General features: G+C 38.7%; 1 long non-coding RNA gene across 1 annotated transcript; it reads left to right on the top strand.

The window, feature by feature from the left end:
• Window positions 1–34: 34 nt before the first annotated feature.
• LOC141409664 (uncharacterized) lies at window positions 35–20,878 on the top strand. The gene is made up of 3 exons (XR_012430995.1): window positions 35–144; window positions 561–635; window positions 20,755–20,878. It is a non-coding gene; the product is annotated as an uncharacterized lncRNA (long non-coding RNA).
• Window positions 20,879–24,797: the final 3,919 nt, after the last annotated feature.

Below are 24,797 nucleotides of genomic sequence, written 5' to 3'. Positions count from 1 at the left end.
CGTCACTTCCGGAGGTGGCTCAGACCGGGCGGATGTTCTGCCCGTTTCCCTTTGGCCAAGGATCAGTGGCGGGTCTGAAGGTAGACAGGATATGTGTTTCCTGGGTGGTGTTCGTTGCTGTATGGCCGGTAGCCACCTGGTGAGGTAGATGCACCTAAAAACAAAATCATTGTGCAAGTATAATACTGATGGGGAGAGAGCCACTTTTCAGGGCTGAGTGAGCAATCCAAATCCACTTCTGTGTGGCCCTAGACCCTGGCTTGCTCTCTTTTCCAGGCCCTCCCCGAGAGGTCCAAGCGAAATGAAAGCACTGAAAGAATTAACAGTGCAAGACATGGCGCTGGACGATCTCCTAACCCTTCCTAGACAAGCAGGGGAACCAAGTGATTTACTATTAAGTACCTAAAAATGCGGAGAATTGTATCTTGGCCTCAAAGGGGGAAGAATAGAAGTCCTTGCAAAGGAGATTGCCTCCATCTTCGGGAAGAGCAAATAATCCATTTAAATTAAAAGGATAAAAAGTGGGGCCATGAAAAAGAACGAGATCATGTCCTTTGCAGGGACATGATGGAACTGGAGGCCGTTTCCTTAAGCAAACTAACAAAGGAACAGGAAACCAAATACGGCGTGTTCTCGTAAGTAGGAGCCAAATGATGAGAACGCATGGACACAAAGAGGTGGACAACACACACTGGGGCCTTTTGGAGGGTGGAGGGTGGGAGGAGGGTGAGGATCAGGAAAAATAACTAACGGGTACTAGGCTTAATACCTGGGTGACAGGCCGGGCGCGGTGGCTCAAGCCTGTAATCCCAGCACTTTGGGAGGCCGAGATGGGCGGATCACGAGGTCAGGAGATCGAGACCATCCTGGCTAACACGTGAAACTCCGTCTCTACTAAAAAAATACAAAAATTAGCGGGGAGCGGTGGCGGGCGCCTGTAGTCCCAGCTACTCAGGAGGCTGAGGCAGGAGAATGGCGTGAACCTGGGAGGTGGAGCTTGCAGTGAGCTGAGATCCGGCCACTGCACTCCAGCCTGGGGGACAGAGCGAGACTCCGTCTCAAAAAAAAAAAAAAAAAAAAAAAAAAAAAATACCTGGGTGACAAAATAGTCTGTACAACAAACCCCCATGACACAAGTTCACCTATATAACAAACCTGCACTTGTATCCCTGAACTTAAAAGTTCAAAAAAAAAAAAAAAAAAAAAGACAGAAAGATGTTACAGGAAGGTGAAAACGGTACATCAGCTAAAATTGTTCCCAGAGACAACTCAGTTCCAAACCCTGAACTGAAAACCCAGTTCTAGTTTAAATCATCTCTTATACTAGAACAGTTAGGTCCTTCTGGGTGAAAGTGTGGTTTTCACTGACACTAATTATAGGAGCTGAGGGTGATCAGGCCCTCTCTAGTGAAAGTGAATCCTATAGAACTACACTGTGGGATTTGATGTTGTATCTGCTAGTCATCTGTGGCTCTTGAGCACTTGAAATATAGCTAGTTCCAGTTTAGATACGTAATTGTAAACTACCCCCAAATTTCAAAGACTAGTTTGAAGAAAAGAATGTAAAATATCTCATTAATAATTTTTTGTATTGATTTCATGTTGAAATGATGTTTGGGGGCATATTAGGCTAAATAAAATTTATTATTAAATTTTGTCATATGGATATTAGAATATTTCAAATTACATCTGTGGTCACAAATTTCTGTTGCATAGTGCTAGTATATAAGTAATGCTTAGAAAAGTTGTCTTGACAAATACTTGTTCTTAAATTAATAAAGAAATGTGAATTAGAGGAGTAAAAATTGTGATGGCAGAAAGCTGCTTAAGCAAAACTGGCAGTGATAACTTAGAAGTAAATTACTGCATCATTACAGGCTCACTCATTCACTGATTCATGTATTCATTCATTTAACAAAATATTAAATAGTACCTCATATGTGCCAGGCACTATATTAGGTGTTGGGGAATCAGTGGTGAGTGCACATAGTCATAGAACTTAGAGTCCCAGGATGAGACAGGAATTAATACAGAAATAAGTACTCTGAAGAAAGATGATTGTAAGACAGGAAGTATCTTGAGTCAAGAGTTAACTAGTCAAGGAGAGGGAACAGTCTGAGCAAAGATCTTGTAGCAGGAGAGAGCATGGAACATTACAGGAACTGAGGGTCAAGGCTCAGAGTACAGGAAGTGAAAGGAGTATGCAGAGTCCATACCCAGCAGGGTCTCTTAGACCAATGGGAAGCTGTTGAAATATAGCGAGGGAAAAAATGTGGTCTATATTTTAAAAATTGTTTAAGTGTCCATTGAGCACCTATGATGTGCAAAGTACCATACAGGTATGTTGCTCTGGACAATATGCCGGTACTTGCCAAAAATTGATTGTTATGTTGTAGACCTGCTTTGGACCTGAAGAATATTAAAGTAGTGAAGTTCTTTCAGTGGGCAGAATTTTCACCAGTATGTTTTGATGTTCACTTTGGCTGAAAGGAGAAATGGTCAATTCAGGGTCAGAGGATAATTTTTCGGCCAGTTTGTCAAAGACATGGAAAGAGCAAGATTGGGGAACTAGTGACAGAAGACTCCAGAAGGGATATAGTGATGGGCCTCTCAGAATAAACCTTAAGAATCATATGGATGAAATGAACTGCTTTGTGATGAAACTCAGCCTTACTGCCTGCTCAGTGGAATCATGAAATAAATGGCAATGACAATGGCAATGGCAGCAGGATTGGAGCTATGCATGGGATCACCAAGCCACTGCTGGGTGTTCAGGTCACTGAACACTGCTGAGTGTTCAGATCACCAAGCCACTGCTGGGTGTTCAGAAGCAGTGACCAATACCCCATGCTCTAAGAGGATCAGCCAGCCACATGTAGGCAAGTCCATTCCATTGGCCATTGGCCCTCTCCCATCATTGAGGGAGTTCTTATTTGTTCTCTCTGAAATATATTTATTCTAGATTGAGATTTGCTTCCCCTGCTCACTGTACTTCCACTGACACCACCATCTAGGGAATTAGTGCTTTAGACACTATCATTTTCTCTAACGCTTTTTGCTTTCGACCAAAAAATTCACTCTACAATGAAAGAAGTAATGCAATGGGCTATTGCCCATAGAATTTATTGGCCTAATTGTGTACTCAATCACTGAGGAGTATCTTGTCTTATTGAAGACATATTGAAGACTTAGTTATGGTGCCTTCTGGGAGATAACCCTTTTTGATACTGTCCTGTAGGATGCAGTATATGCTCTGAACTAGTGTCCAATATTCAGCACTCTTTTTTCCTGTTCCTTTTATCTATTGCTGTTTAACCGCCTGCAAAATGTAATGGTTTAAAACAGTTGCAACACTTACTTTACTTCCAAATCTGTAATTTATGCAGAGCTTGGTGGGAACAGATTGTCTCTGTTCCACTATCCACTTCACATCAGCAGGGGCAGCTACAAGATTGAGGCTGGAATCATCTGAAGACCCCTTTTCTTACATGTCCGGTGACTGATACTGGTGTTGACCTAGTCCTTAACTGAAGCTGTGGCTAGAACACCTATTCATGATCTTTCCACAGCACTGTTTGGTTCCTCACAATATGCTGAGTTCCAAGGATGAGCATCCAAAAGAAGAAAAATCTGGTTGGAAGCTATAATGCTTTTTCTAACTCACAGTGGAAGTCATGCAGTATCACTTTAAGCCACAGTCAATTCATTAGAACTTAGTTACTAAGGCCGTCGGTGTTTTTTTTTTGTTTTTGTTTTTTTTGAGGCGGAGTCTCGCTCTGTCACCCAGGCTGGAGTGCAGTGGAGTGCAGTGGCCAGATCTCAGCTCACTGCAAGCTCCGCCTCCCGGGTTTATGCCATTCTCCTGCCTCAGCCTCCCAAGTAGCTGGGACTACAGGTGCCCGCCACCTCGCCCAGCTAGTTTTTTGTACTTTTTAATAGAGACGGAGTTTCACCGTGTTAGCCAGGATGGTCTCGATCTCCTGACCTTGTGATCCGCCTGTCTCGGCCTCCCAAAGTGCTGGGATTACAGGCTTGAGCCACTGCGCCCGGCCAGATGACTCCTTTTTTTATGAAGTGTCAATAAATTTGTGGATGTATTTTTTAATTGACACATAATAATTGTATATATATGGGGTACAGTGTGATATTTTGATACCTGTATACAATCTGTAATAATTGCTTTGGGAAAATTCAATATCCACTCTTCTAGCTATTGGAAAATATAGAATAAGTTATTGTTAACCATAGTCACCCTACAGCGATATAGAACACCAAAAATTATTCCTTTTGCCTACCTGTAATTTTATATGTGTTAACCAACCTCTCTCTATATAATCCTCTCCTTTACCCTACTCAGCCACTAGTTAACACTATTCTGTTCTCTACTTCTCTGAGATCAACTTATTTATCTTTCACATATTGTTGGGAACATGCAGTATTTATCTTTCTGTGCCTGACTTATTTCACTTAAGATAATGACCTCCAGTGCTATCCATGTTGCTGCAAATGACAACATTTTATTCTTTTTTATGACTGAATAGTATTTCATTGTGTATATGTACTACATTTTCTTTATCCATTCTTCTTTTGATGGACACTTAGGTTGACTCCATATCTTGGGGGCTGTGAATAGTGCCGCAGTAACTATGCGAGCACAGATATCTCTTTGACATACTGATTTCCTGTTCTTTGGGTAGTAGTAGGATTGCTGGATCATATGGTAGTTGTAGTTTTAGTTTTTTGAGAAATCTACACACTGTTTTCCATAACGGTTGAACTAATTTACATTCCTATCAATAGTGTATGAATTCCCTTTTCTCTGCACCCTCACCCTCTGCATTTGTTTTTGTCTTTTTCATAATAGCCATTCTAACTGGAGTGAGATGATATCTCATCGTGGTTTTGATCTGTATTTCCCTGATGGTTAGTGATGTTGAGCATTTTTTTCATGTATTTGTTGACCATTTATATGTCTTCTTTTGAGAATTGTGTATTCAGATCATTTGCCCATTTAAAAATTATTGGGGTTTTTTTTGCTATTGAGTTGTTTGAGTTTTTCGTACTTCCTGGATATGAATTCCTGGTTGGATGAACACTTTGCAAATATTTTCTCTCATTCTGTTGGCTGTCTCATTCCTCTATTGATTGTTTCCTTTTCTGTGCAGAAGCTTTTTAGTTTGATATAATCCAATTTGCCTATATTTGGTTTCATTGCCTGTGCTTTTGAGGGCTTATCCATAAAATCTTTGCCCAGGCCAATGTCCTGAAGCATTTCTCCTGTATTATCTTTTAGCAGTTTCATAGTTTTGGGTTTTATATTTAGGTTTTTAATCCATTTCGCATTGATTTTTGTATAAAGTGAGACATAGGGAGTCTAGTTTCTTTCCTTTTCATATGGGTAGTCAGTTTTCCCAGCACCATTTATTGAAGAGACTGTTCTTTTCCCAATATGTTATAGGGCCTTTGTTAAAAATCAGTTAATTGCCAGGCATGGTGGTACATGCCTGTAGTCCCAGCTACTTGAAGGCTGATATAGGAGGATTGCTTAAGCCCAGGAGTTTGAGGCCTGCAGTATACTATGATTGTGAGTGGTCATTGCATTCCAGCCTGGGAAACACAGCAAGATCCAGTCTTAAAAAAAAAAAGGGTTGGGGGGTGATGGGGGACTGGGTGCAATGGCTCACAACTATAATCCCACAATTTTGGGAGGCTGAGGTAGGTGGATTGCTTGAGCCCAGGAGTTCGAGACCAAACAGGGCAACATGGCAAAACCCAGTCTTTATCAAAAAAAGCAAAAATTAACCGGGGATGGTGGTGCACACCTGTAGTCCTAGCTACTCGAGAGTCCTAGCTACTCGAGTGGGAGGATTGCTTGAGCCTAGGAGGTTGAGATTGCAGTGAGCAGAGATCACATCATTGCACTTCAGTCTGGGTGACAGTGCAAGACCCTGTTTCAAAAAAACAATTAGTTTGCTATAAATACATGGATTTATTTCTGGGTTCTCTATTCTGTTCCATTGGTCAATGTGTCTTTTCTAATGCCAGTACTATGCTGTTTTGTTTACTATAGCTTTGTATAGTATATTTTGAGGTTAGTGTGATGCCTCCAACTTTGTTCTTTTTGCTCAGGATTGCTTTGGCTATTTGGGGTTGTTTGTAGTTCCATATGAATTTTAGGATTATTTTTTCTATTTCTATGAAGAATGTCATTGGTATTTTAATAGGGATTGCATTTAATCTGTAGATCACTTCGGGTAGTTTGGTCATTTTAACAATATTAATTTAATATATGAACATTGATGTCTTTCCATTTTTGTATATGTCCTCTTCAATTTATTTCATCAGAGTTTTATAATTTCCTTCCCTCCCTCCCTCCTTCCCTCCCTCCCTCCCTCCCTCCCTCCCTTCCTTCCTTCCTTCCTTCCTCCCTTTCTTTTTGCGACACAGCCTCACTCTTTTGTCCAGGCTGGAGTACAGGGGCATGATCTCGGCTCACTGCAACCTCCACTTCCCAGATTCAAGTGATTCTCATGCCCCAGCTTTCTGAGTAGCTGAGATTACAGGCCCATGCCACCACGCCCAGCTAATTTTTGTATTTTTAGTACAGACAGGGTTTTGCCATGTTGACTAAGCTGATTTTGAACTCTTGGCCTCAAGTGTTCCTCCTGCTTAGGCCCCCGAAAGTGTTGGGATTACAGGAGTGAGCCACTGTGCCTGGCCTCTACTGATTTTTGTATATTGATTTTATATACTACAATTTTATGAATTTGTTCATCAGTTCTGAGAATTTTTTGATGAAGTCTTTAAGTTTTCGGTATATAAGATCATATCATCTGCAAATAGTGACAATTTGACATTTTCTTTCCGGCTTGGATGCCCTTTATTCTTTAATCTTGCCTAAATGCTCTGGCTAGTATTCTCCATACTAAGTTGAGTAAGAGTGGTGAAAGTGGGTATCTTTGTCTTTTTCCAGTTTTTAGAGGAAAAAATTTCAACTTTCTCCTGTTTAAGATGATATTAGCTGTGGGTTTGTCATATATGGCCTTTATTGTGTTGAGGTATGTTCTTTTTGTACTTACTTTTTTGAGAATTTTTATCATGAAAGGATGTTGAATTTTATCAAATGCCTTTTCTGCATTGATTAAGATGATCATTTGGTTTTTGTCCTTGATTCTGTTGATGTGATGTATCTTTTGTTTATTGATTTGCATATGTTGAATCATCCTTGCATTCCTGGAATAAATCCCACTTGATCATCGTGTGTAATCCTTTTGATATGTTGTTGGATCTGGTTTGCTAATATTTTGTTGAGAATTTTTACATCTATGTTCATCAGGGATATTGGCCTGTAGCTTTCTTTTTTTGGTTGTGTTTTTGCCTGGTTTTGGCATTAGGGTAATGTTGGGGTTGTAGAATGAGTTTGGAAGAATTCCTTCCCCTTTAATTTTTTGGAATAATTTGAGAGGAATTGGTATTAGTTATTTAAATGCCTGGTGCAATTCAGCAGTGAAGCCATTGGTCCTAGGCTTTTCTTGGTTGGGAGACTTTTTATTTCTCCCTCAATCTCATTACTTGCTATTGATTTGTTCAGGTTTTCTATTTCTTCCCAATTCAATTTTGGTAGGTTGCATGTGTCCAGGAATTCATTTCCTCCAGGCTTTTCATCTAGTTGGCATATAGTTGTTTCATAATAGTCTTTAATGATCATTTGTATTCCTGTGGTAACAGTTGTTTTTTTCATTTCTGATTTTATTTATTTGGGTTGTTGCTCTCTTTTATTTAAATTAGTCTAGTTAGTGGTTTGTTGATTTTATCTTTTCAAAAAACTTTTTGTTTTGTTGGTTTGTATTTTTTTGTCTCAATTTCATTATTTCTGCTCTCATCTTCATTATTTATTTCCTTATGCTAATTTTGAGTTTTGTTGGTTCTTGTTTCTGTAGTTCCCTGACGTGCATCATTAGTTTGTTTATTTTTAATCTTTCTGCTTTTTTGATGTAGGCATTTATTGTCATAAACATTCCTCTTAGTAATGCTTTTGATGTGTCCCATTGGTTTTGGTATGTTGTGTTTCTATTTTCATTTGTTTCAATAAATTTTTAAACGTCCTTCTTAATTTCTTCACTGACACATTTATCATTCAGGAACATGTTATTTACTTTCTATGTGTTTGCACAGTTTCCGAAGTTTCTGTTATTATTGATTTCTAGTTTTATTTCATTGTAGTCAGAAAAGATGCTTGATATGGTTTTGATTTTAAAAAATGTGTTGAGACTTGTTTTTAGGGCTAACATATGGTCTATCTTGGAGGATGTTCTATATGCTGATGAGAAGAATGTGTATTCTGCAGCTGTTAGATAAAATGTTCTGTAAATGTCTGTTAGGTCCATTTGGTCTATATTGCCGTTTAAATCTGATGTTTCTTTGTTGATTTTCTATCTACATTATCTGGTCAAAGCTGAGAATGAGGTATTGAAATCCCCAACTTAATTGTATTGGAGTCTGTCTTCCCTTTAGATCTAATGATATTTGCTTTGTATATCTGAGGGTATATATATTTAAAATTGTTATACCCTTTTACTGAATTGATCCCTTTATTATTATATAATGACACTCTTTTTCTCCTTTTACAGTTTTTGACTTAAAGTAAAAAGCTCTTGCTTGTTTTTGGTTTCTGTTTGCATTTACATTTGGCATTTTAAAAATTATTTTTATTTTTAACTTTTGTAGGTACATAGTAGGTGTATTCATTTATGGGATATATGAGATCTTTTGGTACAAGCATGCAATGCATGGTAATCACATCATGAAAAATTGGGTATCCATCTCCTCAAGCAGTTATCCTTTTTGTTTTGCGTTTTTCCTTTTTATTACAAGCAATCTAATTATCCTCTTTTAATTATTTTTAAATGTACAATTAAAGTATTATTAACTATAGCCCCCCCATTGTGCTATCAAATACTGACTGTCTTATTCATTCTTTCTAATTTTTTTTTGTACTCATTAGCCATCTCTACCTCCCCCCACCCCCAACTACCCTTCCTGGTTTCTGGTAACCATTCTTCTATTCTCTATATCCATGAGTTCGATTGCTTTTTTAGATCCCACAAGTAAGTGGGAACATGTGATGTTTGTCTTTCTGTGCCTGGCTTGTTTCACTTAATATAACGACCTCCAGTTCCACCTATGTTGTTGCAAATGACAGGATTCTGGGTTTTTTTTTGTTTTGTTTTGTTTTGTTTTGGCTGTATAGTACTTCATTGTGTGTAAGTATCACATTTTCTTTATCCATTCATCTGTTGATGGACACTTAGGTTACTTCCAAATCTTGGCTATTGTGAACAGTGCTGCAACAAACATGGGAGTGCAAATGTCTCTTTCATATTCTGATTTCTCTTCTTTTGGATATATACCCAGTAGTGGGATTGCTGGATCATATGGTAGCTCTATTTTTAGTTTTTTGAGATTGCTAAATGATTCTCCATAAAGGTTGTACAAATGTGCCTTCTTACCAACAGTATACGAGGGTTCTCCCTTCTCTTCATCCTTGCTAGCGTTTGTTATTGCCTGACTTTTGGATAAAAGCCATTTTAACTGGGGGTGAGATAATATCTCATTGTAGTTTTGATTTGCATTTCTCTGATAATTAATGATGTTGAGCACTTTTTCACATGCTGTTTGCCATTTGTATGTCTTGTTTTGAGAAATGTCGAGTCAGACCTTTTGCTCATTTCTTTTTTTTTTTTTTTTTTTTCTGAGATGGAGTTTTGCTCTTGTTGCCCAGGATAGAGTGCAGTGGCATGATCTCAGCTCACCGCAAACTCTGCCTTCCAGGTTGAAGTGATTCTTCTGCCTCAGCCTCCCGAGTAGTTGGGATTACAGGTATGTGCCACCAAGCCGGCTAATTTTGTACTTTTAGTAGAGACAGGGTTTCTCCGTGTTGGTCAGGCTGGTCTCGAACTTCTGACCTCAGGTGATCATCCTGCCTCGGCCTCCCAAAGTGCTGAGATTACAGGCGTGAGCCACTGCACCCAGACCTTTTGCTCATTTCTTGATCAGATTATTAGATTTTTTTCCCCTATAGAAGTGTTTGAGCTCCTTATATGTTCTGGTTATTAACTTCTTGTTATGTGGCTAGTTTTCTAATATTTTCTCCCACTCTTTGTGTTGTCTCTTCACTTTGATGATTGTTTCCTTTGCTGTGCAGAAGCTTTTTAACTTGATGTGATCCCATTTGTTCATTTTTGCTTTGGTTGCTTGTGCTTGTGACGTATTACTCAAGAAATTTTTGCCCAGATTAATGTCCTGGAGTGTTTCTCCAATGTTTTCTTGCAGAAATTTCATTGAGATTTCTTTTTTATATTTTTCACTTTCAGTCTATGTGTGTCTTTACAAGTGAAGTGAGTTTCTTATAGGCAGCATACAGTTGGCGCTTGGTTTGTTTGGGGTTTTTTTTGGAGATGGAGTCTTGCTCCGTCTCTCAGGCTGGAGTGCAGTGGCACAATCTTGGCTCACTGCAACCTCTACCTGCTGGGTTCAAGTGATTTTCCTGCCTTGGCCTCCTGAGTACCTGGGACTACAGATGCCTACCACCATGCCCAGCTAATTTTTATATTTTTGGTAGGGACAGGTTTCACCATGTTGGCCAAGCTGGTCTCCTGACTTTAAGTGATCCTCCCGCCTCAGCCTCCCAAAGTGCTGGGATTACAGGCATGAGCCACTGTGCCTGGCCTGGGTCTTGTTTTTTTAATCCATTCAGCCAGTCTATATTATTTAATTGGGAAATTTAATCTATTTACATTCAAGGTTATTATTAAAATATGATATTTTTTTCCTGTCATATTGTTAATTGTTTTCTGGTTGTTTTGAAATTCTTTGTTTTTTTCTTCCTCTAATCATTTATCTTTGCAGTGATAAGGTTTGATTTATTTTTCTTTCTCATTTGTGTATCTTTTCAACCAGTTAGTTTTGTACTTTTGTGTTTTCATGATGGTAGCTATCATCCTTTTGCTTCCAGGTGTAGGACTCCTTTAAGTATTTCTCGTAAGGATGGTCTAGTGGTAATGAATTTCCTCAGTTTTAGTTTGGGGAAAATTTTATTTCTTCTGCATTTCTGAAGGATAGTTTTATTTGGTTTGATATTCTTACTTGGCAGTTTTTTTCTTACAGCACTTTGAATATGTCATCCCATTCTCTCCTGGCCTGTAAGGTTTCTGCTGAGAAAAATGCTGTTAGTTTAATGGGGATTTTCATACATGTGACTTGACATTTTTTTCTTGCTGTTTTAAAAATTCTCTCCTTGTGTTTGACTTTTGACAGTTTGATTATAATGTGCTTCAGAGAGGACCTTTTTGAGTTGACTGTATTTGAAGATTTTTTAGTGTCCTGGATATAAATGTCCATATTTCTCCAAAGTCTTAGAAAGGTTTCAGTGATTATTTCATCAAATAGGTTTTCTATTCCTTTTTCATCTCATTTCCTTCTTAAACATTCAGAATGTGAATATTTGTTTGCTTAATGGTGTCCTGTAAGTACCGTAGGCTTTCTTTATTCTTTTTGAATCCTTTTTTCTTTTTTTAGTCTGACTGAGTTATTTCAAAAGACCTGTCTCCAAGTTCAGAAATTATTTTCTTCTTCTTTTTCTAGTTTGTTGTTGAAGCTCTCTATTGTACTTTTTATTTCATTTGTGGAATTTTTTAGCTTCAAGATTTCTGTTTGGTTCTTTAAAAAAAATAATATGTATTTCTTTGTTGAATTTCTCATTCAGAGTGTTAATGTTTACCTGATTTCATTTAATTGTCTGTATTTATCCTGTATCTTGCTGAGATTCCTTAGGCTCATTAGTTTCAGTTCCTTTTTAGGCATCTGATAGCTTTCATTTTGGGCAATGTGTTATTGGAGAATTATTGTGTTCCTTTGGTAATGTTGTGTTTCCTTGTTTTCTTATGTTTCTTGTGTTCCTAGGTTGATATCTGTGCATCTGGTGAAACAGTCACCTCTCCCAATTTCATGGAGTAGCTTTGATTGGGAAAGACTTTTTTCCTGTAGTTGTGACCTATAGTGTTGATTGTGTAAGGTGCTTTGGCTTTGGTTCTGAGTGGGTGCAGTAGTGTAGTCTCCACACTCGATCTTAGACAAAAGGCTGAGAAGCAATAACAGTTATGTAGTCTCTGTGTGATTTTTGACAGCATCAGCAGTATTTGAGTGCCACAGTGGCATGGACTGGACATTTGTGGAGGCAATAGTGTAGTTTTGCTGGTGGTAAGTGTCCACTGGTGGTCAGTTCTCGGATTATGGGAGGGTGCTTACCTGGAACAACAGCTTTACTGATTACAGGAGTGCCATTGCCAGCTGTGGTGGGCACTAGTCCCTGAGGAACACAGCATGTGATGTCTCTACCTCTGGAGGGGGTGGGATTAGCAGAGGTGGTGTGTACTAGGTAAACCAGTCCTCAGTCCTTGGGGGACATATACACATGCTATATCTCCACTACTGGATGGGGCAGGGTTGCTGGCAGCAGTGGGTGCTAAGTGGGCAGGTCCTTGGTCCCTGGGGACTTTTTGAGGTACATGGTAGCTCTGCTGCTGGAGGGAGCAGGGTCTTCAGTGGTGACAGCCTCTAGGTGGGCTGATCTTTGGTCTCTAGGGGTGCCCATGCATAAGGCAGCCTCATCACTGGAGGGGATAGGGTTGCTGGCAGCAGTGGGTACCAGGTGGCTGGGCATACACATTGGCTCCCTCACTCCTGAGTGTGACCTCCTTACTGTGCTGGACTATCTCCTTCTTGGATCACAGAGTGGTATGTGGACTTTAGTGCTGGAGTCATGGCTCTACTGCTAGGTCTGGCTGGGATATTGGCACTCAGTCTTCTGTATGGGCATGGTGGAATGACCGCAGGGCCCCAGGGATATTGGAGATATAGGGGCCATTAGATCCTGGGGCAGGATGTACTTTGGCAGTGGCTTCTTTCCCAAAATGGTACCATGCCGTGACACCTTAGGTCCCACGGAGTGTGCGGGAGAGGGCTCATTGTGTGTTTGTGGATTGTTGCGGGAAGTCAGGGACCCTGAACGGAGGAACCGGCTGGAGCCACAGCAGAGGAACATAAATTGTGAAGATTTCATTTTAGTATGGACATATATCAGTTCCCAAAATTCATACTCATAATTTCTTATGCCTGTCTTACTTTAATCTCTTAATCCTGTTATCTTCATAAGCTGAGGATGTACATCACCTCAGGTCCACTGTGATGATTGCATTAACTATACAAATTGATTGTAAAACAGGTGTGTTTGAACAATATGAAATCAATGCACCTTGTAAATGAACAGAATAACGTGATTTTCAGGGAACAAGGGAAGACAACCATAAGGTCTGACTGCCTGAGGGGTTGGGCAGAATACAGCCATATTTTTCTTCTTGCAGAGAGCCTATAAACGGACGTGCAAGTGGGGAAGATATCGCTGAGTTCTTTTTCCCAGTAAGGAATATTAATAATTAATACCCTGAGGAAGGAATGCATTCCTGGGGGGAGGTCTATAAACAGCAGCTCTGGGAGTATCTGTCTTATGTGGTTGAGATAAGGACTAAAATACGCCCTGGTCTCCTGTAGTACCCTCAGGCTTATTAGGGTGGGGAAGAAACCCTACCCTGGTAAATTTGAGGTCAGACTGGTTCTCTGCTCTTGAATCTTGTTTTCTGTTGTTTAAGATGTCTATCAAGACAATATGTACACAGCTGAATGTAGACCCTTATCAGGAGTTTTTGATTTGCCTTTGCCTTGTGATCTTTGCTTTGCCCTTTGCCTTGTGATCTTTATTGGCCTCAGAAGCATGTCATCTTTATTCTCCTTTTTGCCCTTTGAAGCATGTGACCTTTGTGACCTACTCCCTGTTCATACACCCCCTTCCCTTTTGAAGTCCTTAATAAAAACCTTTTGGTTTTGCAGCTCATGTGGGCATCACGGTACTTCCGATATGTGATGTCACCCCCAGAGGCCCAGCTGTAAAATTCCTCTCTTTGTACTCTTTCTCTTTATTTCTCAGACTGGTCAACACTTAGGGAAAATAGAAAGAACCCACGTTGAAATATTGGGGGTGGGTTCCTCTGATAGTGGAGATATTTTAAAACCACCACACTGCCATAGGCAAAATAAATAGATTTAGAAACAAAGGGATATTATACCTAATGACCCCCCACTTAAAACAATTTTTTAGACTTCCATTCTCTGAAATTCTGGGCTTTGGTGGGTTAGAGATTTGTTTCTAAGGAAAGGAGTTCCTCCAGCAAGAACTAAACAATGATTCCTTTGATTTGGAGCTGAGACTGCCCTCTGACCATTTTCCATGTCATCTGTCATTGGATAAGCAAGAGAAGAGGAAGGTGAAAGAGAGGAAAAAAGTTATGGTATTGTTTGATGTGATTAAACTTATCACCAGGCAAAAAAATAGTTTAGCTGGTATAATACCTTTAAACAGATAGATCTACCAAATGCTTGGATCCCTTAGAAATGAAGGTACTGGCTGAAAGGAAAAGGAGCATGGAATCGCCGGTAGAGAAAGGAAGTCATAAATGGAGGGAAGGCCTTATGATCAGGGGAAGAAATGAGAGCTGTCATCTTGTTTATGTATTTTTTAATGTTTCATGTATTCTTTTATGTGTTTTCACTTTTATTTTCTTTCTTTAGCCTTTATACTTCACTGTTGTATATAGGGTGTGATACTGTTGTAAACTTCATCATTTAGTCCATAAGTATCAGAATGTGGATGTGATATCAGTACAGAACCTGAAGGGGAATGGCCACCAACTAGACTTGGTGATGGATGGTTCTAGATTTGGAATTGGGTTGATGGATGTGGTAACTGATGACACATTGGATTGGCTTCCTTGGAGAGTGATAATGTGAGTGCATCTTTGATTGTATAAAGGAACATTGCAATATATTAAGTGGCAACACTTTTTTGAAATATAAACATTGGAAGCAACGGTTATATTGGTGTTGGGCAACAAAAGGGATGGCTTTGTGTTTGACATTTTTGTGGTTTTATTTTCTGCTGTCTATCATATGAGCCCTCGTTCTATGTGTGTGGAATTCCTCACTGTATGTGTCTTAGTTGTGGTGAGCAATACTCCCACTATAGAAAATGAGGATAGTTACTCACTTTTGTAGTTAAAGTATGTGCATGTAACCTCAGTTTGACTAATCAGATAACATCTTGACTGCAACCTCATGAAACTCTGAGATACAACCAACCACCTAAACTGCTCCTGAATTTCTGAACTACAGAAACTGTGTGAAACAATAAATGTTTATTATTGTTTTAAGCGGCTAAGTTGTGGGATAATTTGCAATGCAACAATAGATAACTAATACACCTTCTCTTCTTCATGGGGAGTGAAAATGTCACAGTGCCTTCACAACTCTCACAAGGATATTCTTACCATCACCCTCTTCAATCTACCATTTAATTCTTTGCCTTCTCTTGCAAAATTGCTAGGAAGCTTGTCCTGGCAGAATTCCTTCAACAATCTTTTTAAGCATTTTCTGTATGAAAAGATTGGTTTCTTTATTCAAAATGTAAGAAACCTTGACACCTATTATATTGTTTTCAGCTTTTAAGACTTCTGCCAAAACTCCTAGATAATATGAAAAGTTTAACATCCTTCTTTATTTTTGGCTCCCATTCTCATTTCTATCCCCCATTATAAGTACAGTCATCCCTCAGTATCTGTGAGGGATTTGTTCCAGGACCTCCTCTGATACCAAAATGGAAGTATGCTCAAGTCTCTGATATAAAATGGGATAGTGTTAGCATATAACCTACACACATCCTCCGGTACACTTTAATTTTTTTATTTTTAAATTTATGGGTACAGAGTAGGTGTATATATATTTATGAGGTACATGAGATACTTTGATAGGGGCATACAATGTGCAATAATCACATCAGTGTATATGGAGTATCTATTACCTGAAACATTCATATTTCTGTGTGTTACAAACATTCCAATTGCACTCCCTTAGTTATTCTAAAACGTACAACAAATTATAACTGACTGTAATCACCTTCTTGTGCTATCAAATACTAGGTCTTATTCATTCTATCTAACTATATTTTTGTACCCATTAATGACACCCACTTCCCCCACCCCCACCACTACCCTTCACAGCTTTTAGTAACCATCATTTTACTCTATCTCCATAAGTTCAATTGTTTTAATTTTTAGTTCCCACAAATTGGTAATAACATGCAAGGTTTGTTTTTCCATGCCTGGCTTATTTCACTTAACATAACGTCCTCCAGTTCCATCCATGTTGTTGCAAATGACACTATCTCATTCCTTTTTGTAGTTGAATAGTACTCCATCATATACACGTGCCACATTTACTTTATCCATTTGTCTGTTGATGAACACTTAAGTTTATTCCAAATCTTGGCTATTGTTGAGTAGAGCTGCAATAAACACGAGAGTGCGGATATCTCTTCAATATACTGATTTCCTTTCTTTTGGGTATATACCTAGCAGTGGGATTGCTGGATCATGTAGTAGTTCTGTTTTCAGTTTCTTGAGGGAACTTCTATACTGTTCTCCACAGTGGCTGTACTAATTCACATTCCCACCAACAGTATATGAGGGTTCCCTTTTCTCCACATCCCCACTAGCATTTGTTATTGCCTGTCTTTTGGATAAAAGCCATTTAAACTGGGGTGAGATAATATAGTTTTGATATGCATTTCTTTGATGATCAGTGATGTTGGACACCTTTTCATATACCTGTTTGCCATTTGTATGTCTTCTTTTGAGAAATATCTATTCAGATATTTTGCCCATTTTTAATTGGATTATTAGATATTTTCTTACAGAGTTGTTTGTGCTTCTTATATATTCTGGTTATTAACCACTTGACAGATATTTTTACAGTTTACAAATATTTTTTCCCATTCTATGTGTTGTCTCTTCACTTTGTTGATTATTTCCTTTGCTGTGCAGAAGCTTTTTAACTGATGATCCCACTTATCCATTTTCTTTGATTGTCTGTGCTTTTGGGGTATTAGTTAAGAAATCTGCTTGACCAGCGCGGTGGCTCATGCCTGTAATCTCAGCACTTTGGGAGGCCGAGGCAGGCGGATCACTTGAGGCCAGGAGTTTAAGATCAGCCTGGCCAACATGGCAAAACCCCATCTCTTCTAAAAATACATAAATTAGCCAGATGTGGTGGGGCATGCCTGTAATCCCAGCTACTTGGGGGGCCTGAGGCATGAGAATCTCTTGAACCTGGGAGGCAGAGGTTGCAGTGAGCCAATATTGTGCCATTGCACTCCAGCCTGGGCTACGGAGTGAGACTGTGTCTTTTTAAAAAAAAAAAGAAATCTGCTGAATTCAGAAAGCTGACGCAGGAGGATGGCTTAAGTCCAGGAGTTCTGAGCTATAACGCACTATGCCAATCAGGCATCTGCACTAAATTTGGCATCAATGTGGTGACCTCCTAGGAGCAGGGAACCAGACCACTTGGTTGCCTAAGGAGGAGTGGACTGGCCCAGGTCAGAAATGTAGCAAGCCAAAACTTCCATGTTGATCAGTACCAGGATCACACCTGTGAATAGCCACTGCACTTCAGCTGGAGCAACATAGTGAGATCCCATCTCTAAAAAAAGGAAAAAGAAAAAATTTTGCCCAGACTAATGTCCTGGAGAGTTTCCTCAATGTTTTCCTTTAGTTGTTTCATAGTTTGAGGGCTTAGATTTAAGGCTTTAATCCATTTTGATTTGATTTTTATATACAGCAAGAGATAGGGGCCTAGTTTCATTCTTTTGCATATGGATATCCAGTTTTCCCAACACCATTTACTGAAGAGACTGTCCTTTCCCCAGTGTATGTAATTGGTGCCTTTGTCAAAAGTGAGTTCATTGTAGATATATGGATTTATTTCTGGGTTCTCTATTCCATTCCCTTGGTCGGTGTATCTGTTTTTGTGCCAGTACCATGCTATTTTGGTTACTATGGCTCTGTAATATAATTTGAAGTCAGGTAATGTGATTCCTTCAGTTTTGTTCTTTCTGCTTAGGATGGCTTTGGCTATTCTGGGCCTTTCATGGTTCCATATAAATTTTAGGATTTTTTTTTTATTTCTGTGAAGAATGTTATTATTATTTTGGTAGGGATTGCATTGAGTCTGTAGATTGCTTTGGGTGATATGGACATTTTAACAATATTAATTCTTCCAATCCATGAACATGGAATATCTTTCTATTTTTTGTGTGTCCGCTTCAATTTCTTTTATCAACATTTTATACTTTTTATTATAGAGATCTTTTACTTTTTTGATTAAGTTTATTTCTTGGTTTTTATTTGATTTGTTGTTATTGTAAATGGAATTACCTTCCTGATTTTGTTTTCAGATTGTTCACTATTGACATACAGGAATGCTACTGATTTTTTATGTTGATTTTATATCCTGCAACTCTACTGAATTTGTTTATCAGTTCTAATAGTTTTTTGATAGAGTCTTTAAGTTTTTCCCAATATGAGATCATATCTGCAAACAAGGATAATTTGACTTATTCCTTTCCAATTTGTATGCCTTTTTTTTTATTTCTCTTACTGAGTTGCTCTAGCTGGGACACTGACTACTATTAAAATGTTCAGTAACAGTGATGAAAGTGGACATCTTTGTTGTGTTCCAGATCTTAGAGGAAAGACTTTCAGTTCCTCTGCATTAGTCTGATACTGCCATGGGTCTGTTGTATATGGCTTTTGTTGAGATATGTTCCTTCTATGCCCAGTTCTTTGAGGAATTTTTTTTTTTTTATCATGAAGGGATGTTGGATTTTATTAAATGCTTTCTCAGCATCAATTGAAATGATCATATGATTTTTGTCCTTTATTATGTTATTATGTTGTATCACTTAAATTAATTTGTATATATTGGACCGTCCTTGCATCTCTGGGCTGAATTCCACTTGGTCGTAATGCATGATCTTTTTAATGTGTTGATGAATTCTATTTGCTGGTATTTTGTTGCCTCCTGTATAGTTTTTTTTTTTGTTTGTTTTGTGTTTTGTTTGTTTTGTTTTGTTTTGTTTTTGAGATGGAGTCTCATTCTGTCACCCAGGCTGGAATGCACTGGTGCAATCTCAGCTCACAGCTCACTGCAACCTTCACTTCCTGGGTTCAAGCAATTCTCCTGCTTTAGCCTCCCAAGTAGCTGGGATTGCAGGTGCACACCACCATGCCCGCTAATTTTTGTATTTTTAGTAGAAATGGTGTTTCACTATGTTGGCCAGGCTGGCCTCAACTCCTGACCTTGTGATCTGCCCACCTTGGCCTCCCAAAGTGCTGGGATTACAGGTGTGAGCCACCATGCCTGGCCTATATTTTTAATTATCTCTAGATTACTTATACCCAATACAATGTAAATGCTATGTAAATAGTAGCTCTGCTATATTGTTTAGGCAATAACAAGAAAAAACTCTGCATGTTCAGTACAGATGCGATTTTTTTTCAAATATTTTTTATTTGCAGTTGCTTGAATCCACAGATGTGGAACCCATGGATATTGAGGGCCAATTGTACTGTGATGTGTTCATATAATCTCTCAGATTCCCTGTGAATGCCTAATGATAGCAATGTGCCATGGCCTAAGGAATATTCTCAAGTCAATCTTACACACCTGAAGTTATTCACATGATACGGGTCAAGTCCTAGGTCAACTTTTGCCCTTTGAGAATTCACATTATTTCTCCAAGCCCCTAAGGTCTTAACTAATCTGTAAAATAGTAATAACAATGCTTTTCTCACAAGGTACTTCTGAGGTATATTGTAGTTCTGTTCTCTTTGAGTCTCAAATCTTCGTTTTAAGCATTTTTGTACAATAAAATATAGATTGTACATGAAAAAAGTTTGACATCCGGAAAGAAACCTCACATGTATAATAAACAAAAATGTAGTAAATATAAAAAGTAAATAAGAGTTTTGGAAGGCTTCTGCTTCCAAATAAACCAGACTTGTTATTGTTAAATCATTCTCTGAAGTTTGATCTTTTTTCTGCCAATTACCTGAGCAAGTTAATTTAGTTTTTTTTTTTCTCTCTCTCTTTTCTTTTTTTTCCGAGATGCAGTCTCCTTCTGTTACCCAGACTGGAGTGCAGTGGCGCAATCTCAGCTCACTGCAACCTCCACCTACCAGGTTCAAGCAATTCTCCTGCCTCAGCCTCTCCAGTAGCTGGGATTACAGGCACCCGCCACCTTGGCTTGCCTAATTTTTGTATTTTTAGTAGAGTCAGGGTTTTGTCATGTTGGCCAGGCTGGTCTCGAACTCCTGACCTCAAGTAATCTGCCCACTTCGGCCTCCCAAAGTGTTGGGATTGCAGGCATGAGCCACCGTGCCTGGCCAGTTTCTCTCATCTTCAGTTTCTTTATCTGTAAAATGGGAATGAAAATGGTACTCATCTCATATGGGTCTTCTGAATTCAAATGAGATGATCTTAGCATAGCACTTAGTATGCAGGAAATATTCAGTATATTTTAGATATTAATTTTAATGATCAGCTTGCCCAGGAAACATTGGCAAACTGTTATAATTTCCTAGGGTCAACTGTCTCATAAGTTTTATGTAATACAGGCTCTATCACTTCTTAAAACTTTTCAAGTCAGTTTGGAAGTTTTTCTTGCCTCCTCTCTTGCTTTTATAACCTGGAAAAGGTCTTGGGGAATGATAAAGCTTGTTTTTTCTTTTTTGTTGTTGTTGTTGTTTTCAGATTGTCCTGGTGTTTCTGTTTCTGGTTCCATGTTCAATCCATTTGCTGAACACCATGTAAGTATCCAGTATGTCTTTCCACCATAACCCACAGTTGGCATCTTGTTTACCAGAGGGGAGAGGTGAATGTTTTCATGTTTTTTGTTTGTTTGTTCAAGAGGAATTAATATATTTTGAAGATATATTTAAAAACACAACATAATTAGAGCCTTTATTTATAACCACCACTGTGTGTTAGTGATTAATATATTAATTTGGATATTTTAAAGACAGACTTTTAAAAGAATAGAATAAGACTCATTTAAATAATGCAGAAATGCTAAATAAACTATTTTTTTTTTTGAGCAACTGAGTTTATTTTATTGCCCTGCTCCGGACACAGACATCAATCTGTTTTAAACACATCAGTTCTAGAAGTATCTTTAGAAGTATAGGAGGAAATGAGCATGTAAGAGTCAGTCAGTATTCAGAGATTAATACACTCCTTTTGTATAACCATTTTTGTTTGGTTTGTTGTACTTGTTTTGTTTTTATGTTAGTAAAATGTACTTTTTCTAAGTTTTTCCTTCACTATAAAAATATCTATCAGTTGGTTAAAGCAGGATGCAAATGTGGTGGGAATTGTGACTTAGGAGGGATTGGCAAACTTTTTCTGTAAACTAAATAAAGTTTTTAATGCAAGGCCGTCACAGATATTAATCAGATTCATGGAGAAACTGAGAAGCTACATAATTTCTTCATAGCCCTTTAATAATCTTCTTTGAAGAAATAAGGGTATTATGATATATAATAGACTACAAGATCATAATTAAATAATTATGCAAAAGTAAAGCAAGATTATATAAGTATACATAGAGACTCAGAATGTTTAAAATGTTCATGTCCAAAGTTGTGTACTATTTTTGTCCTGGCAGAAAGACCTCCATTTTATCTTTCTTTTTCTTTTTCCTTCCTTTTTTTTTTAAGACAAAATCTCGCTCTGTCACCCAGGCATGGAATACAGTGGTGCAATCTTGGCTCACTGCAACCTCTGCCTCCCAGGTTCAAGCTATTCTTCTGCCTAAGCCTCCCAGGTAGCTGGGATTACAGTCACACACCACCACGCCCAGCTAATTTTTGTATTTTTAGTAGAGATGGGGTTTCACCATGTTGGCCAGGCTGGTATCCAACTTCTGACCTCAAAGTGATCCTCCTGCTTTGGCCCGCCAAAGTGTTGGGATTATCGGTGAGCAATTTGGCCCGCCAAAGTGTTGGGATTATCGGTGAGCAAGAACCCCCGTGCCTGGCCAAGACCTCAGTTTTAAATACAGTCTTTACAATATCGTTTTCAAGTTGTAAGAAGTCATGGTGCTGAATGGCTCACTGTTCAACAGTTCACTTATTTCTGAACACACTGAGAAGAAAACATCCTTCAGTTCTTTTATCTTCTTCTGTCCATATATTTTACATCCCAATATTAGAGACACATAAACCAATCCATTTTCCATTTCAAAAATGCTTTGACCTCCATCTAGCTTTCCCACTGGAGGGCAGTAGAGAACCATCCAGGCCATCCCTAATCTGAACTAACTGGCTAATGTGACAAGTCAGACTTCAAAATACTTAACACTCCCCACTGATGAAAAGTCATAACCAAAGTATCTTTTCAGGAAACCTATTTTCTCCCATAAAAGTGCTATAATTGATCATGAAAATACGTTAAAAGAAATAAAGCAAAATGTGTTTGTAAAGTATTAAGTGGGCAAAATAAAAACAATATAAAAACCATGTCACAAATGTGCTTTTTTTTTTTTTTTTGTGGTAGGATTTTTGTCAGAAGCTGAACTGGCTGAGGCTTCTTACAATACTAGTCTAAAAAGGTGCACTGGATGTAAATTTTACTCCATAAACTGATGTGTCAAATTGATGTCGCATTATTAAAAATAAAAATAATTTCAAGCTCTTGGCCAGCTAAAATGATGGAAAATGTAACTTCAGTTACTGTTAAGATTCTTCTGACACTCTAATTGACCATAAAGTCACTCGTATATCCCAGGGGTTATATGCCTGGAAGCACCAACAATCCTCAGGCCACAGTGGTTAGGGCAGAGATGCTTTGGAGTATCAGAAATATGGTCCCTTGGAAGTGGGCGGGCCACTGATCTTTTCTGCCATTGGGACTGGAACTTTTTGTGAGGACCAGGAATCCCAGTGCCTAGGGCTCCACTTCCCTAAGACCTCTAGGCATCATGACCAGGTTCTGTCACCAGCTTAGATGTTTTCAGCAGTGGTCACAGGTCTGCCCTCTTTGCAGAGCTTCTACCCTGCTTTCGCCCAGTCCTCTTCCTGCCTCCAAAGAGAATTGGTTTATCCCCACCATGCCCCTCCCCACCTAGATTTATAGTTTTACCTCTTCAGTAAGCTTGAGCTTTCACTAAGGGCAAGATCAGAGAAGATCTTTAAGCAGCTTCTGCTTTGTGCCCAGGAATATAAACCACTCCTGAGACCAGCAAGCACTGTGGGCTGGCAACCCTTAGCAGATGGTGGAAATGGAAGAAAAATTACACCAAAAACAAAACATACTCTAATGTCTGAACAAATCATCCTGCCACAGAAGCTGGAACTGAAGACAATTCTTTTCCTAGTAATCTTGTAGAAACCACAGGCATTCTTTGTGTCTCTAAGCACCTTCAAACTGCATTCAAAATTAGGGTTGTGAATCTGGAAATCTTTCTTTGCTAATTTGTTGTACATGAATGCCTGCAGAAGCCTTTGAATGGTAAATACTGTGGGAGGGGCAGTTGCCATGGTGACTGTCCAATGGACCCTTTTTCTTATACTTCAATTAGATATTCATTGCTGAACTGCTATGAATGAGAAGGTAACAACTCAGTAACATCTGGAAGACAGGAGAAGATGTGAGAGATGCTGTTCCAAATGTAGCTACATTCTAAAAGCACTGAGTTGTACTATGTTTGCCTTGAACCACCTCTTCATGGGTGCCCCTGCCCACTATGCCCTTTCCCACTATGGGAAAATCTGTTTGGAACACACATGACAGTGGGCCAATTTCCTTAATATTACAAGAAGTGTTTACAAGTTAATATGAAAAAATACCAAAAGCACAATAGGAAAAAATGGGCAAAGGATATGCACAGGCATCTCATAGTAAAATAAAATAAGTGGTTTTAAATTGCATAAAAATGTATTTAACCTCATTTGTAATCAAGAAAATACATATTCAAATAGGATATAATTTTTTACCTATTACATTGGAAAAGATTTAAAAGTTTAATAAGGTACTGTGTTCAGAGGATGTGGAAAACCATCTTTTTTTACACTTAGATTGGGAGGGTAAATTGGTATAACCTCTTTAGAGAGTGACTTAGCTCCTTTTCTAGAAATTTATCCTACCAGTATACTAACAGTTGACTTAAAAACACAGGTAAAGGGATGTTTATTAAAGCATTGTTGAAGCAAATGACCATGACAGATGAAATGAATTAATTGATACATCCATAAAGATGCATCCAGACAGTTACTGATACTGCCACACATAGGCAGTTACTAATGATTTGAATAGGACTTGTCCCCTATAAAACTCATGTTGCAATTTGATTCCCAATGTAATGATGTTGAAAAGTCATGGGACCTTTATGAAGTGTTTGGGTCATGAGGGCTTTGCCTTCATGAAGGGATTAATGCTGCTCTCATGGGACTGGGTTAGTTCTCCAGGGGGTCAGTGAGTTCTTGCTCTAATGGGACTGAATTAGTTACCAGGGGGTCAGTGAGTTCTTGCTCTAACGGGACTGAATTAGTTACCACGAGAGTGGATTGCTATAAAGCAAGGCCACCCCTCATGTTTTGTCTTTTTTGCACACTCTTGCTCTCTCGCCATGTGATGCCCTTTGCCAAGTTATGATGCACTACAAAGCCCTTACCAGAAGCTGTCATCATGCCCTTGGACTTCCCAGTCTCCAGAACTGTGAACCAAATCAACTTCCTTTATGAATTACCCAGTCCCAGGCATTGTGTTATAACAACAGAAAACAGGCCAAGACAGCA

The sequence above is a fragment of the Macaca fascicularis genome, chromosome 2 (assembly GCF_037993035.2).
Source record: "Macaca fascicularis isolate 582-1 chromosome 2, T2T-MFA8v1.1".
Classification (NCBI taxonomy): Eukaryota; Metazoa; Chordata; class Mammalia; order Primates; family Cercopithecidae; genus Macaca; species Macaca fascicularis.
This window is presented reverse-complemented; position numbering and strand designations above follow the sequence as displayed.